This window comes from Humulus lupulus, chromosome 5 (assembly GCF_963169125.1).
Source record: "Humulus lupulus chromosome 5, drHumLupu1.1, whole genome shotgun sequence".
Taxonomy (NCBI): Eukaryota; Viridiplantae; Streptophyta; class Magnoliopsida; order Rosales; family Cannabaceae; genus Humulus; species Humulus lupulus.
The window spans coordinates 37006106-37024517 of NC_084797.1; positions in this window are offsets into that span (position 1 = coordinate 37006106).

Sequence of the window (18412 nt, forward strand, 5' to 3'; positions counted from 1 at the left end):
ATTGAGAATGTCATTCGCAGTTTCAATGGCATGTCCCCATAACAAAGTTAGTAGAGTTAAGTAAATAAGTATGCATCTAACCATTTCCAATAAAGTTTTGTTCCAACGTTCCTCTACACCATTTTGTTGCGTAGTACTTGGGGTAGTAAGTTGTGATAAAATCCTAAGTTCAGTTAAATGATCTTGGATCTGCATATCCAAATATTTTCCACCCCTATCAGATCGTAAGATCTTTAACATTTTACCTAATTGGTTATGTGCAATCACTAGGAATTTCTAAAATTTTGAAAATGTTTTTAATTTCCTATGCATTAGGTAAAGACATGAGTATCTAGAGTAATATTCAATGAAAGTGATGAAATACTCAAAACCACCCCTGTCTTTTACATTCAAAGGTCCACATACATATGATGCACAAGTCCAAGTGGGTTTTTGGCACTATCACCCTTGCAGAGAATGGACACTTGGTCATTTTTCCTTCTAGACAAGATTCACAAATAGGTAATTCACCTAAAGTGAGTCCCCTCAAAGGCCGATCCTTTGTAAATCTTTGAATCCTATCATCGCCAATGTGACCTAGTCTCAAGTGCCATAAATACGTCATATTATCGTTATCGGTCTTTTGACGTTTATTGGTCCTAGGTTTATCTACTTTGAATAAATCATTGTTATGAGCGAGGGGTTCGTTAGGTCGCCGAATATAAAGATCGTTTTCCAAACATGCAATACACAATTGTGATCCATTGAAATAAAGAGATAAATTTGAACTTGTGAAAGTCACAACAAATTTTTCTAATTGAAACATGGAAACTGAAATTAAATTTCTACTAAAATCCTGAATAAAATATACATCATTTAAAATTAAAAATTAATTTCCAAACTTCAGACGAGCTCTTCCTCTAGCTTGGACCGCAACGAATGCTCTGTTCCTAACTCTAATCTTTAAGCCGCCTTTGTCCACTTCCTCCCACGATTCAAGAAGTTGTAAAGAGTTACAAACATGGTTAGTAGATCCAGAATCAATAATCCAAACAAATTTATCATTCCCTAAAACACATGTTTCTAAGATATATGAACTATAATCATTACCTTTGTTTTTCCCTGTTAGAAACTTGGGGCAATCCTGTTTCCAATGCCCCTTCTCTTTGCTGTGAAAACACTTACCTTTACCTTTCTTGTTTTTCTTATTCTTTCCCTTAGACGTCTGCGCATTTGCTTGCGCACTCATCTTTGCAGCTTTTGCAGGCTTGGGGTTGTTGTTTTGTCCACCTTTCCTCTTGTTTCCAGCTTTTGAAGATGAAGCTTGGTTAGCTTCAACCTTAGCTAGATCAACAGCAGTAGTAGTAGTTGTCTTCTTTTTTTCCTCCCTTACTTGGTTCACCTATGACATTTCAAAAGTCTAAAGCTCGTTCATGAGCTACGTCAGACCATAGTTGAGTTTATTCAACCTATAGTTGGTGGTGAACGACAGGAAACCTGGAGAAAGACTGTTAAGGATTAAGCCAACTTTAATTTCCTCTTCTGTTGTTGCTTCGTGCAGTACAGGTTCTTGTCATTTTTATCAGATGATCGCGGACATTTGAGAAGGTGCCATCTTAGCAATGGCATATTTCTTAGTGGCCTCAAAATGAGTCTGCGCTGACTTGGCACCAAACATGTCTTGGAGCAGATCCATGATTTCGTAGGTCATCTCATCATTCTCCATCTTTGTCTTGAGAGTGTCAACCATGCTAGTCAACATGTAGTACCGCGTCTTGTTGTTAGCCGCCTACCAACACTCATACTTATCCCTCACAGACTTGGTAGCTCGTTCAGCTAGAATTTCTGAGGATTGCTCAATCATGAAAAACTTGGAGCTCTCACCAATCAACACAATGTTGAGGTTTTGCTTCCACTTAAGGAAGTTTTCTCCAGTGAATTTCTCCATCGAAAGTTGAGAAAAGATGGGAGTAGACATAGCCATACTTAAAACTAAAAATTATCAATAAAATATAAATCAATCACATTTGCTCAATAAAACTCATATTCGCCAAATTTTAAGAAATAGCACAACATATACCAAAATTATGTAAGATATGAGAACCATACCAAAATAATCTTATCTCTATTTCTTTAGGGTTTCAACTAGTCTATGATATCCTTGTCCCAGTTGGCGAGAGTCAAAAATACCACTAGTTAAAGAAAGTTGTAAACTTATTTAATAATGGACACCATTATTGGCAACCTACTATTTGATCAAAATAAGAAAACAAAATCTCTTATTTTATGAGTTAGACCAGCAGTTTCGATAATCAATAGATTTAGTCCTAGTAATCACCGTAGAGGTGGGTCTAGTAGAATTTGACCTAAAATTATCTATCTTTCGAAATCTAACCTTGTCAAAATAACTAATGAACACCTTCCATAGGGGGCGAATCAAAGCGTCTCAAGGCCTCATTAAGCTATTGACGTTGGTAAACCAACGGTGGAGATCGAATATAATTCTTGAAATAAGTTCATTATAAAATTAAGGCTATTTAGGATTTTTACCCCCCGAACTATTACCACTACCGTATCATGCCCCCTAATATTTTCAGGTCGTTAAAAATTCCCCCTGAAATATTCACAGTAATGTAAAGAAGGACTTCCGTTAACTTTCAACACATGTGGCTAATAGAAGGCTGACATGGCTCTTTATATGATGATGTGTCTTGGCCATGTCAGCGCCATGTGTGTAATTTTAAAATTAAAAAATCTATAATCATATTAAAAATTAATGAATTAAACACTAAAAAATAGAATTAATAAATTAAACCATTTTTTATACATTAAAAAAAAATAAAAACCATATTAAAAAACAATAAAATTACACACATGGCGCTGGCATGGCCAAGACACATCAGCATGTAAAGAGCCATGTCAGCATTCTGTGTTGAAAGTTAACGAAAGTCCTTCTTTACATTACTGTGAATATTTCGGAGGGAATTTTTAACGCCCTGAAAAAATTAGGGGGCATGATACGGTAGTGGTAATAGTTCGGGGGGTAAAAATCCTAAATAGCCTAAAATTAAAAATAGTATTTTTTTTATTATTTATTTTTAGAAAATTAATGACTATGGTTCTCCAAAAAATTGAAAAAATTAAAATTTTAAAACTAAAGTCCTGTAATTTCCTATTAATTCTAAAGTGTCACATTGAAACAAATTCAATTAATTTAGAATTAATTTGTTACTAATCAATATTTAAGTTTAACTAATATAATGAACCTATGCAATTAAGTCCAACTCAGGTAAATGGGCCTTAACAATTGGGCTTGTATGGAGGAAGGTTTGGCCAGTATGTCGATCCCACTACAAAGACCCCCATACTTCCATACAAGGTCCAAAAGACTCGAATTTAAAACTTCGTTTTATTAATTATGTTTAATTGATTGGGCCCACTATAGTCATGAAAAGAAAATGGGGCTTCACAAGTGGAATCACCCTCAAGAGATGAATTTATACTTTACATTTTTTAATAGGCCCAAATAAAAACTATCATTTTATGAATATTTTATTTGGCAAAATCCATATATCTAGCAAACATATGGGCCACTATATGCATCTAAGTCCAATTACAAAAATATCACATATAGTGCAAACAAACATGTTATAATTGGATGGGCATAATCATGTTACTATACGAGCAAGTCTATGAATTTAAGCAAAAATACCATATTTTATTTCATTTGCAAAAATACTACAATTAATTGTCTAGAATTTATCAAAAAATTCGAATTAATTAATTTTTTATTAAAAAAAAAGTCAATTTAAATGAAATTTATCAACAATTAACAAAAGTTAATTTAAATTTCATTTATCAACAATAAACTTGGTTTAGGTTAATTTGAAAATTATTAATTAAATTTAAATAGGATTTATCAACAATTAACCAAAGTTAATTTAAATCCCATTTATTAAAAAATATATTTTATTAATTGTTTGAAAAAATATCTTAACTGTTTTACAAAAAATATTTTGTGTTGTTACAACAATAAGCTAATATTTTAACCATTTAAAAAATATATATATTAATAGTTCAAACTATCCTAAAATATCTCAAAAGATTTAATCAAATTCAAAAATCCATAAAAATATCTAACTAAAAACTTTCAAATTTTAAATAATTTAAATATTAAAAACTATAGAATAAACATATATTTATATTTTCAAATAAAGATTTAATAAAAATAACAATTATTAAAAAGAAAATATCTTCAATATCTGATATCTTAATTCTAATATTTTAATATATTAAAATATTTAAAATTAAGTTGTTAGTCTATTTTTAGATATGAATTTGAATTTTCGTAAAATTATCTAATTATTTAAATCTCAACCCACAAAAATATCTTATTTTAAAAAACATTTTTAAACGATAAAACAAATCTGATATTTTTTGCTTTGATAATAAATAGTTGAACTCTAACCCTTGTATCCTTTCTCTCGCAGAGTATTACCAAGAAACAGAACCAATCTTCAATTTTCTTCAAATCCTTATAAAGTATCCTTAGTATCACATAGACTAGAGTGGGAAATTCTCAACACATGAGATAGATATCGAGAGAAGAAAAGAATAGAACAATAATGCTTATAAAATGACTTATGTTTAGAGAGAATCTAAAACATATCAGAAAATCAGTGTCTGTCATCTGATTTCAACTCTCACTTAACATTCCTTTTATAGACTTATTTAGGTCATATATTTAATTAAAAAATCAATAAAATAATAGCCAATTGAAAGTCCTAGGTCGAAATTATCATGGGCTTTAGGCCCGTCAAATTTTCTATTTGATGATAAGCTCGTTGGACTTAAAATCAAGGCTTGTATTATTTTCTATTAATTTAATTAATTAAATAATTATTTAAATTCTTTATCAAATTAATTATTTATAATTTGAACCTTGATTTAAACTTATTTATTAATTTAGTTAACAATTTATCTTAATTAATAAATCTGTCCTAATTTCTCATTTCTTCTCTAAATTACATAACTCTGTGAAACTATCCGAAATTGACTTGGTCAACTTTGATAATTCTAATTGATAATTAGATCAATTAATTGAGACTATCTAGATGGTTTTATCCAAGGTACAGTAGGGACCATGGGCCTATGAAATCAAGCTCCAATAAGTTATCAAAATCTAACAAATAAATTTAATAACTTATTAATTCCTCGTGACTCCACTAAAGACTCGGAATTGCACTCTTGAATTCATAGAACGCTTTATAACAAATATAGATATGCTATTAATTATCCATTGTTACAACCATAATTGCCACTCAATCCTCTATAGGCAATCTACATTGAGATGGGACTAAGATATTGTTTTACCGCTCAGTGTATTTTATCCATAAAGCACTTAGTTCCATGTAAATGTTATTTCAGTAAACTAATATTTATTACTGAAATGAGATCTCTATCATTTAACTCCTTGAACCAAACTAGAAGGAAACAATTGTTTCACTTCTTCATGAGAAGTTATATATATTCATATCTATGATTAACACTCCCACCCAATTATACTACCGAGTTCCCAAGATGTAAGTATGGGCTAGTTCGTAGGGTAAGCTGGTAACAAACAAGTCAAAGAACTCAAATAATAGAATCAGTTAGAATAATAACCACTCATAATTGAGATTGAATTGACCTATGGTCAACTATATGATAGGACTAGAATAGATAATAAAGGTATGTTATCCTATCTATTGTCAATATCGGTCCAGTTCGATATAAGAAATACATCTGATCTTATCTACTTTGCTAAAGTTCTGGAAAGAGCATAACACTACAATGTGTAAGTATATCATATCGTAGATTGGCAAGTTAGTGTAAATCTTGTACATTGACTATTCTTAGGACTAACTTACTTTGAACATATAATCATATTTATATTCTATTGTGAGTATGTCACTATAAAGACAATGAGCTATATGCTCAGGATTTAATAGAAGTTTATATTCAATAAATAATTATGAAAAAAAAAACATGTGAGCAAAGTGATTGACCAAGTCAAAAAATAATTTCTATTCTTTTATTGATAATAGATGAAATTACAAAGAAATTGGGTTTTAATTAGGGCATAAAACCCCAACAAGCTCCCACTTGCACTAATTGAAACTAATGCCTTAATTCTACGAATCCCATTTCCTTGATATGCTTATCAAATGCTTCTTCTGGAAGTCTCTTTGTAAATGGATATGCAAGATTGTCCTCATATGTAATCTTCATAACCTTCACATCTCCCCTGGCCACAAATTCTTGAATAATTAGATACTTCCTTTCTATATGCTTACTCCTCTTGTGTCTACGACGTTCTTTCGAGTTGGCTATCACTCCTTTATTGTCACAAAACAACACCAGCGATTTATCCATTTCTGGAATAACACCAAGATCTGAATATAACTTCTTTAGCCAGACTGTTTCCTTAGGTGCTTTTGACATAGATATGTACTCAGCCTCCATGGTGGAATCTGAGATTGCAGAATGATTTACGCTTCTCCACATTACAGCTCCACCCCCAAGAGTAAACACCATTCCAGAAGTAGACTTCCTGTCAACAACATCAGTCTGAAAATCTGAATCGGTGTAGCCTACAGGGTTCAGAACACGACCCTTATAGACTAACATATAATCCCTAGTCCATCTCAAATACTTCAGGATATGCTTAACTGTTATTTAATGTTCTTGTCCTGGGTTTGACTGATACATGTTCACTACTCAAACTCCATAGCAGATATCTAGTCTAGTACAAAACATAGCATACATCAGACTTCCAACTGCAGATGTGTAAGGAGCTTTTCTCATTTCATCTTCCTCTTCAGGAGTCTGGGGAGACTGGTTCTTTGAAAGATGAATTCCATGATGGGACTGTAAACGTCCTTTCTTTGAATTTTTTGTTGAGAATTGGTCAAGCACTTTATCTATGTATGATGCTTGAGATAGAGCTAAGAGTCTTTTCTTTCTATCCCTATTGATCTGGATACCTAGAACATAACTTGCTTCACCCAAATCCTTCATCTGGAATTGAGTGCTCAGCCAATTCTTCACATCTGACAATTTCTTTACATGGTTTCCAATGAGTAAGATATCATCTACATAGAGAACCAGGAATACCACTATTTGATCCGCCTTTAGTTGGTAAATACAAGGCTCATCAATATTTTGGTCAGAGCAATAGGTTTTTGATTATTTCATCAAACCTATGATTCTAGGAACGAGTAGCTTGCTTAAGTCCATAGATGGACCTATTCAGCTTGCAAACTTTTCCTTCTTATCCAGCTACTTTAAATCCTTCTGCCTAATCCATATAAATGACTTCGTCAAGCTTTCCATTAAGAAAACTTATCTTGACATCCATTTGTTAGATCTCATAGTCGAGAGCAGCTGCTATTGATAAGAGGATGCGAATGGACTTGAGCATGGCCATTGGACTGAAAGATTCCTCATAGTCCACGCCTTCTCTTTGGGTATAACCATTTTCCACTAATCGAGCTTTATTAGTCCCGATATTTCCATCAACTCCTCATTTCTTCTTATAGATCCACTTGCACCCAATGGCCCTTAAGTCACTAGGTGCTTCAACAAGATCCCTGATGGAATTTGAGTACATGGACTCCATTTCCTATTTCTGGGCTTCGAGCCATTGTTCCTTTTCAGGGCTAGCCATTGTCTGTTTGAAAGGCAATGGATCATCATCACTAGTGTCACCAACAACCATATTTGTTTTACCATCCATACCATAGCGATCTGGGTTCCTAGAAGCCCTCCCACTATGACGAGGCTTTGTGACTATTTGCTCAAGAACAGTGGTACTCTCTTTATTTAAATTGACTTACGTCAGTTGGACATGAAGAGTGGTAATTTCATCATCAACTTGTGTTGATGATGATGGAACATTGGTTGGAGTTAATTCTTTAACCATCTCCTCTAAAACTACTTTGCGGCGTGGATTGAAGTTTAGGACATTGTCATTTTCTAGAAAAGTAGCATTCGTAGAAGTAAACTCTTTCTTTTTTCTGAATGACTATAGAAAAGTCAAAGCCGAGTACCTTTAGGGTTGCCAATAAACATACAAGCTTAAGTTCGCGGTTCTAGCTTTCCTTCCTTTTTCCTCAAGATGTGGGCGGGACACCCCCAGATTCTGTAATGGCGTAAACTAGGTTCACGACCATTCCAGCATTCTGTAGGTGTTTTGGGGATTGGTTTTGATGGCACGACATTGAGAATGTCGTTCGCGGATTCAATTAAATGTCCCCATAATGAAGTTGGCAGGGTTGAGTAGCTAAGCATCTAACCTTTTCCAATAAAGTTCTGTTTCGGCGTTCCGCTACACCATTTTGTTGCGGAGTACCTAGGGCAGTAAGTTGTGATAAAATCCCAAGTTCAGTTAAATGATTTTGGAATTGCATACCCAAATATTTCTTCACCCTTATCAGATCTCAAGATCTTTAACGTTTTACCTAATTGGTTCTAAGCCATCGCTAGGAATTCCTGAAACTTTGAAATGTTTCTGATTTCCTATGCATTAGGTAAAGACATGAGTAACTAGAGTAATTAGAGGCGACACGTGTCGCCGCTAATACATACGTCATATTATCATTATCGGTCTTTTGACGTTTATTGGTCCTAGGTTTAGCTACTTTGAATAAATCATTGTTAAGATTGAGGGGTTAGTCAGGTCGCAGAATATAAAGACTATTTTCCAAACATGCAATAGACAATTGTGATCCATTGATGGAAATAGATATATGAGAACTTGTGAAAGTCATAACAAATTGTTCTAATTGCAACATGGAAACTGAAATTAAATTTCTACTAAAATCTAGAAAATAAAATACTTCATTTAAAATTAAGTATTTATTTCTGAACTTCAAACGAGCTCTTCCTCTAGCTTGGATTTCAACGAACACTTCTTTCCTAACTCTAAGCTTTAAGCCGCCTTCGTCAACTTCCTCCCACGATTCAAGTAGTTGTAATGAGTTACAAACATTGTTAGTAGATCCAGAATCAATAATCCAAATAGATTTATCATTCTTTAAAATACATGTTTATAAGGTAAATGAACTATAATCATTACCTTTGTTTTTCGCTGCTAGAAACTTTGGGCGATCCTGTTTCCAATGCCCCTTCTCTTTGCAGTGAAAACACTTACCTTTACCTTTCTTGTTTTTCTTGTTCTTCCCCTTAGGCGTCTGTGCATTTTTTTGTGCACTCATCTTTGTAGCCTTTGCAGGCTTGGGGTTGTTGTTTTGTCCACCTTTCCTCTTGTTTCCAACTTTCAAAGACAAAGCTTGGTTAGCTTCAGCCTTGGCTGCATCAACAGCAACAACAATAGTCTTATTTTCTCCTCCTTGACTAGGTCCACCCATGATAGGCTCAAAAATCAGAAGCTTGTTCATGAGTTGTGTCAGTCCGTAGTTGAGTTGATCACGAACATGCAGACACAGTGCCATCTGAGCATTTACGGTGCTCGTTTTGGGGATTTTTCAGTCATGACGAACTCAGATTTGTCACAAATCAACATAATGTTGATGTTTTGTTTCCATTTACAGAAGTTTTCTCCAGTGAGTTTCTCCATAGAAAGTTGAGAAAGGATGGGAGTAGACACAACCCAACTTAAAACTACCAAATATCAATAAGATAGAATTCAATCACTTTTCTCAATAAAACTCCTATTCACACAAATTTCAAGAAATAACACAACATATACCAAAAATATGTAAGATATGAAAAAAAATACCAAAATAATCATATCTCTATTTCTTTAGGGTTTTAACACATCTATGATATCCTTGTCCCGGTTGGCGAGAGTCAAAAATACCACTAGTTAAATAAGTTGTAAACTTATTTAATAATGCACACCATTATTGTAATGCCCTAATTTCTCATAGATTACCGAGAACATAGTGTTGGGTCATAATCATAAATATTTCTCTTTTCTTGAATAAAAACTTAAAAATAAATACATGGATCCATGGTTTTGCAAAAATAAAATAATTGTCTTTAACATAAAAATGAGCAACATTTAAATAAAGATTTAAAAGAAAACATTCTTTAATGAAAATAAATAAATAGGCCCGCTTGATCTTCCTCGACTATAGGGTCCCCACGAGTACATCATGAAGCTCTTAGGTCCCCACTCGCCACCGTCCTTTCTATCCTTAATTGCCTGAAATAACAACATCATAAGGAGTGAGCTTCTAAGCCCAGTAAGGAAAATACAAACAAAAGTTAGTCATATAATCAAACATAACATAAACTCACAAGAGTCATTCAAAAACAAAACTGTAGGTCATATCATAGCTTAAGTCATAATTCTACATCTTAATCTAAGTCATAAATCATAAATCATACTCTAAGTCATAAGTCATAGGTTATAAGTCATAAGTCATAGATCATAAATCATAAGTCATAAGTCAAACTCGTAATCATAACTATGGGTCATAAGTCATTATCATAATCGTATCTATGGGTCATAATAACAAGTCAGATATAATAAAAAGATAAGTGTTTATACAAGGGTGGCAATTAAGCCCCAGACATCACTTAGGTCCGTCATAAAGTTTTGTCAATCGAGCCTACCGGACAAAGTCCGTCATACATCATTGGACACCTTAGGTCCAGACACACTTACCCCTTTATTGTACCTAAAATGTTAGGTCATACAAACATAAACTATATCATAAACTACATAAACTAAGTCATAATACTAAACTACCTAATTTTCCTTACAAAAAACTGGAATATTCGAGACAAGAGGGGGATTGGGAACTCCTAAAACCAAACATAAGAAAACCATAAGTTTCTAAAGAAATGAAGTTGAAGAGAAGATCTAAACCATCGATATAAGAACTTGCCGAAAACTTTATGTTTCAAAGGAAATGAACACCTAACCAAAAGTCACATCGCATGTTAGGATTTGAAGAAAAATGAAAGAATAATAGAAACTATAGTGAACTAAACCTGAAGATAATGAATACCTTGGATAGCTTAGAACCTCGATCTATACCTCGAACACCGAAAATCACACAAAAACTTACTTCCCAAGTGTTTATAAAAGATTTAGATTTGAAAGCTTTTGTAGAATCTCAGAACGTTTACTTAGTTAGCTAGCTAGTAGTAGTTATAGTATTTTAGATTTCGTGGATTTTGGTTCAAACCAGGACTTAATTGGAAATCCCTAGCAATAGTTATGGATTTTATAAGTTTAACCTATAGTTTAATAATATTAATTATAACATAAGGTTTGATTAATATTGCTGGTTATAAATATGATAATTATTATAACCTAAGGTTTAGATAGAGCCAATAAGAATATGACACTTGTCATGAGCACGGTTATTCCTAAGGTTTAGATAGAGCCAATAGGATTATGACACTTGTCATATGCATGATTATTAAGGAATTATTTTTTTAATGATAAAATAAGGGAATATAAGACTTATTCTTCACAAGAATCTGTTAGGGTCGTAATTTGACTCAGTCAAAGTGGTTATCCAACCTTAATTATGCTGAAAAAGTGCAATTAAGTGTTTAAAATAATCACGTATGCCGATATATCGCCTGACGTTGAATATGGAAAACACATTGACGTTGCACGATCGTACGAACGGAGGCTTGGCATTAGGGTCAAGCCGATATATTGCCACATAGGGGCGATATATCGCCCATATTTATTTTTTATTTTTTTATTTTTAAAAACCACCTTTGACTCCTTAGACCTACCTCTGTTAGTTTTGACCAAGTCTTCAGCCTCTGATTGACAAAAAATCAATTATCTTCAATTAAATTAATTATATTTATTCAAATCAAAATGGGGTTAGTTTCACTCCTTACCTCTATACATAGGACCTAGTACCCAGCCCTTTTCACTTACTCTTCAACTGTGATCAGACTCCAAGGTGCTAGTGAGACCATAAGAGTGATACACTTGGGTGGGAAAGAAAAAAAGCTTTATCATTCTTAAGCTTTATCAAACACTTAGGAAGTAAGGATTAGAGTATTTCAGTATTGGAGTTAGGCCAATCTATAAGGTCAACAAAGGTACCCTTATTCTTAAGTTCAATTCAGTTTGATTCCTTAGTCTCTTTAGTTTTCATTCAGGTTCTAACTTTTGTTAAAGTTTTGTCGTTATGTTTTTTATTTTTTTGAACTTAAGGTGTCTTTTCGGTAAGTTTTCTCTTGGTGGTTTTGTTCTATTCTTTTCATCTCTTTCCTTTAGAAATACTCACTATTCTACTGCTGTTTTTAGGAGTGTTCCACATCCCGCATTTGTTCTCATATCCCAGCTTTGGTAAGGAAAATAGGCTAGATCATGTATGTTTGATGATATGTTATGTTATGTATAATATGTTATGATAAGTTTATATTTTAATATGTTATGTTATGATTTACCCTACCTCAAATATTAGACAGGGGACGTAGATGGGTTATCATACACTACATGTGATCTAACCTACCTCAAATATTAGACATGGGACGTAGATGGTTTATCACATGTCATAATGGCCATTACTAGTATAGTCTTATATGGAATATGTTATAATATGTTTATAGTATATGTTATAATATGTTTATAGTATATGTTATAATATGTTTATAGTATATGTTATGATATGTTTATAGTATATGTTATAATATGTTTATAGTATATGTTATGATATGTTTATAGTATATGTTATGATATGATGGGTATGTTTATGTTGTTAGTTTTTCCTTGCTGGCCATTAGGCTCACTCCTTTTCTTTTAGTGTGATGCAGGAAAATAGATGCAGAGGCGGAAGGATTCATGGAAGCTTGGTGTGTGTATGGAGGTGAATGGACTGGATGGGTTGCGTGTCGATTCAAGGACAACGTTTTTTTTAGTCCCTTTAAATTACATTTTTATGTATTTTTCCCCATTTAGCTTTTTAAACAATTTTATTTAAAGTTATGTTTTATTTTAAAACAATGAGCTCATTTATGTATTACAAATATTATTCTCAAAGTTTTCAATAAAGTTATGAATTTTCTTATGTATGTTTCTTCAAGGTTGTAGTTATGTCTAGTAGGTTTAATGACCTAAGTCTCATAGATAGTTGAGTCGCTACAGTTGGTATCAGAGCAACGGTTCATTTTTCACGAAATTCTCCTTGATACACACGCTCAAGCTCCGAATTTAACCGCCAATGTAAGTTTTTATGTTTTAGTTATTATGTTTATATGTTATAGCTAACGTTTTAGTCCTATGTTTTCAATTAAGATATGGATGAAGCTTTATCATATAACGATATTCGAGCCATTAAAGCCTTAAAAAGGATTAGAGAACCAAGAAATACCATAGGAATATTGGAGAGAATCACTCGGAGATTTCTTTTATTCCATAATCAAATTGTTCATCTCCAAGAAACTAAGCAAATAATGATGAGAGCTACGAAGCAATATATTTTAGTAATTAGGCTTTTTAGAGATTTTCCTGTTGTAATTGCTGCTTTGGAAGAAATATGGGAGACAATAGATGTTGAGGATGAAGTACCACCAGCTATGAGATATTACTTTCTCACAATTAGATTTACATCTAAGATGGAATTCCAATTCACACAAGAACAAAAGAATAGAATCTTTACCAATCTTCCAAGACGAATTTTTGAGGCTCACGAAAATGATGATTATGAAGAGATAGATGATGGCATGTTAGATGAAGGATCTGATGTAGAAGATCCCGATTTTTAGAATAGATTAGTTTATTTATTTATTTTATTTATTATTTTGCTTTATGATTCTACTTAGTGAAAACTGTTTTTCCAAATTAATATCATTGTTATTTTGATGGCGTGTGTGAGTTTGGTTTTATTTTTGCAATCATAATAAATAATGACTAAGTTCGGTGAGGGTGGATACAAATCAATGAACTGGGTTCTCTATATTGAGAGATAGGGGGCCATAGTACTGGGAACAATTTTACTGATCCCAGCCTTCCCTCAATATGGTTAACTTTGGAACAACGATGAGTTTCGAGCCTGAGAATTATGTCAAATAGGATAATTAGAAACACACTTAGAAAATAATAAAGATGGCTTATTTTTCTAAGTTTAGAAACACACCCTAATTATAAAGAAGGCTTATATAATTTTTTTCATAAGAAGTTATAATTAATAGGTCTGAGTTATGTTTGCTTAGATTTAGTTTTGACCTTAGAGCCTATTAAGGAAAGTTCTAACATGTTTTTCTCAACTCTTAGAACTCTGCTAAAGATGTCACTCCGAAGATCTGCTCGCACCAATGGCAATGTCCCCAACGCCGCCCCTGAGATGAATGAAGCCCCTCTAGTTCGCAGAAGCGGAAGGCATGCAAATTCCAACCGGAATACACCGCCGCCGCCGTCAGTTGATAACACTGCGGAAGTTTCCAGACTATGATGACATGTTGAGGAATTACTGCAGCAACAATGACAACAGGCTTAGCCTCAGCCTCCACCTCCACTGCAACCACAGCCCCAGCAAATGGCTTCAGCACCCCAAGAAGTTGGTCCTTATAGGGGATGGCCAATGGCGAACTATGTGCCATACCCAGCTCAACATATGGAGCCTATCTATGAGCAGTTTTGTAAGCATCACACTTTAAATTTTGAAGGGACAACTGGCCCCTTCGAGGCAGAAGAGTGGCTCAGAAATGTGGAGCCGATCCTTGTGCACATGAATCGTTTCCATTGTTTCGTCTCTACTCAAGAAGGATGCAAGAATATAGTGGGACCTAGTACAGCAGACTCACGATGTCGCCACTATGACTTGGACCAGATTTGTGGAGCTGTTCCACAAAAAGTACTACAATTCAGCTGTCATTGCTTCAAGGGTCGAGGAATTCGCTAGTCTAAAGCAAGGCAATTTGACAGTAGCAGAGTATACTTGGTAGTTCGACCGATTAGCTAAGTTTGCATCTGAGATAGTTCCAACTGATTTTCTGAGGGTGAACAAGTTCATTAGAGGACTTCGACCAAAGTTCGAGCTAGGGGTTAAGCTAGCAAACCCAGGGAATACTACTTATGCCGATGTTATAGAAACGACAATAGAAGTGGAAAGGCTTCAAGCAAACATTAGTAAAGAGGCGGCTAGTAAGCCTGAGCCTAAGCACCAGGGTCAACCCCAGAATGGTCGGAACAACCACAACAACAACAACCAACATTCCAATAACAATAACGATCAGAAAAGAAGGCATCTTGACAACAAGCAGTCCGACAACGATAAAAGGGCACAGACGAACAATGGAGGAAATAGGTCGGGTTATGTAGAGTACCCGCAATGTGCTAAATGCCAAAAGAAACATCCTGGTGAGTGTTGCGCAAACATCAAGGGATGCTACAAATGTGGTCAGGAAGGGCACCGGAAGAAAGACTGTCCCCAGCTCAAGTCAGAAGGGAAAAAGGATGATAAGATGGTTCCTGCCAGGGTTTTTGCTCTCACCCAAGGAGAAGTTGACGCTAGCAATAAAGAAGTTACAGGTCAGGTTTCTATTCTCCATAATAAATGTTATGTATTATTTGATTTGGGAGCCACTCATTCGTATATCTCATTAAGAATGATAGAGGAATTAGACAAACCTTGTGAAAGATTTAGAACTAGGTTTGTAACAGAATTACCTTCGGGTGAAGTAGTCTTATCATCACCGATAGTACGAGGCGTACTGATTAAGACAGAGGACGTAGAGCTAGAAGGAGACCTGATTGAACTAGAGATTAAAGACTTCGACGTGATACTGGGAATGGACTGGCTAGCAAGGCATGGTGAAACCATCTACTGCAAACGTAAGCAAGTGATTTCGAGACTCCTGACGGCCAGAGGCTATGTTTTATGGGAAAGGTTTCAGGTCTACGCACACTGCTTATTTCGTCACTTAAAGCTCAGAAGATGATAGAAAAAGGATGTTAAGCATTCTTAGCTAGTGTTATGGATGTGGCTTCAGCACCGATTTTGTTTGTGAAGAAAAAGGACGGTAGTATGCGGATGTGCATAGATTACCAAGAGCTGAATAAGGTGACGATTAAGAACAAGTACCCACTACCGCAGATTGATGATTTGTTTGATCAATTCCAAGGAGTGATCGTGTTCTCAAAGATTAACTTACAGTCCGGGTATCATCAACTCAAGGTACGGGAAGAAGACATTCCTAAGACAACTTTTAGAACTCGTTATGGGCATTACGAGTTTCTAGTCATGTCTTTCAGTCTTACCAATGCACCAGCCGCATTCATGGATTTAATGAATAGGGTCTTTAAGGACTACTTTGATAAATTCGTTGTAGTATTCATTGACGATATCTTGGTGTACTCAAAGGACGAAGTCGAGCACGAGAAACATTTAAGGTTAATCTTGTTGCGACTAAAGGAGCATCAGCTTTACGCCAAGTTCAAGAAGTGCGAATTTTGGCTTTCACAAGTAGCATTTCTCGGCCACATAGTATCCAAGGACGGGATTGCTGTAGATCCATCTAAAGTAGAAGTTGTGACGAATTGGCCAAGACCAAAGAATGCATCAGAAGTAAGAAGCTTTCTGGGACTAGCAGGCTATTATCGGAGGTTTGTAGAAGGCTTTTCTAGGATAGCCACTCTGCTCACCAACCTGACCCGAAACTAGCAGAGGTTCAACTAGAATGATAAGTGTGAAGAGAGTTTCTAATTGCTTAAGGATAAGTTATGCTCAGCACCAGTACTATGTGTACTGACACCCAATGATAAGTTTGTAGTCTACTGTGATACGTCGAAGCAAGGGTTGGGTTGTGTGCTGATGCAGAATGACAAGGTAATAGCCTATGCCTCAAGGCTATTGAAGGATTACGAACAACGCTACCCAACACACGATATGGAGCTGGCAGCGGTGGTCTTTGCATTAAAAATCTGGTGCCACTATCTTTATGGAGAACGGTGTGAGATCTATACGGAACACAAAAGCCTAAAGTATCTCTTCACTCAGAAGGAGCTCAACATAAGGCAGCGCAGGTGGTTAGAACTAGTAAAGGATTATGACTGCGAAATTTTATATCACCCAGGAAAGGAAAACGTAGTTGCTGATGCGCTAAGTAGGAAATATTATAGAAGTCTAGCAGCGTTAGCTAAAATAGAAAAGTCGCTACAGCAATAGCTGATCAATGCTGGAATAGAAGTAGTCATTGGTAAACTGGCTAACTTGTCCATTCAGTCAAGTCAGTTAGAAGATATATGGAATGGGCAAGTGCATGATGACACATTAGTAACACATATGGATGCAGTTAGAGAAGGGAATGCCACGTATTTCTCAATATCAAGTCAAGGGTTATTAAGATATAAGGATCGGGTATGCGTGCCAAATGATCAAGGGATTAAGATGACAATTTTAGAAGAAGCGCACAATACCCCATACTCAGGTCACCCAGGGTCGACCAAGATGACTGACGACATTAAGGCAATGTATTGGTGGCCAGGAATGAAGAAAGATATGGCTGAGTACGTGTCTAAATGTTTAGTATGCCAGCAAGTGAAAGTAGAACATCAGCGGCCTGCAGGCATATTGCAACCACTCAGCATTCCAGAATGGAAATGGGATGACATAGCAATGGATTTCGTGACGGGTTTTCCTCGAACAAATAAGCAACACGACTTGGCTTGGGTAGTAACAGATAGATTAGCCAAGTCAGCTCATTTTCTACCTGTCAAGACTTCATACACGGCTGAGCAATACACATATATTTATGTTCAAGGGATAGTAAGACTACATGGAATCCCCAAGACAATAGTGTCCAATAGAGGATCGGTGTTTACATCAAGATTTATGACAAGCTTGCAGCAAGCTCTGGGTACCAAGTTAAGTCTTAGTACAACATTTCACCTCAGACAGACGGTCAGTCCAAGAATACCATACAAATTTTAGAAGACATGTTGAGCGCTTGTGTACTTGATTTTGGAGGATCATGGAGTAAGTATTTGCCACGTATAGAGTTCTCCTACAACAATAGCTACCATTCAATGATCGGGATGGCACCTTACGAGCTACTTTATGGAAGGAGGTGTTGATCGCCGCTACATTGGGATGATGTAAGAGAAAGGCAACTACTTGGACCCGAAGCTATTAGAGAAGCTCAGGATGCAATAGCGTTGATTAGACAATGTATGCTCGCTGCTCAGAGTCGTCAGAAAAGTTATGCGGATGCCAAGTGACGTGATGTGGAATTCAAAGTCGGAGATCAAGTTTTCTTAAGAATATCTCCTATGAAAGGTATGAAGCGATTCGAGAAGAAAGGCAAGCTTAGTCCCAGGTTTATAGGTCCTTTTGAGATATTGGACAAAGTGGGAGCAGTTGCATATAGATTAGCCCTATCGCCAGCATTAGCAGATTGTCACAAGGTTTTCCACATCTCAATGTTGAGTAGATATGTGTCAGACCCA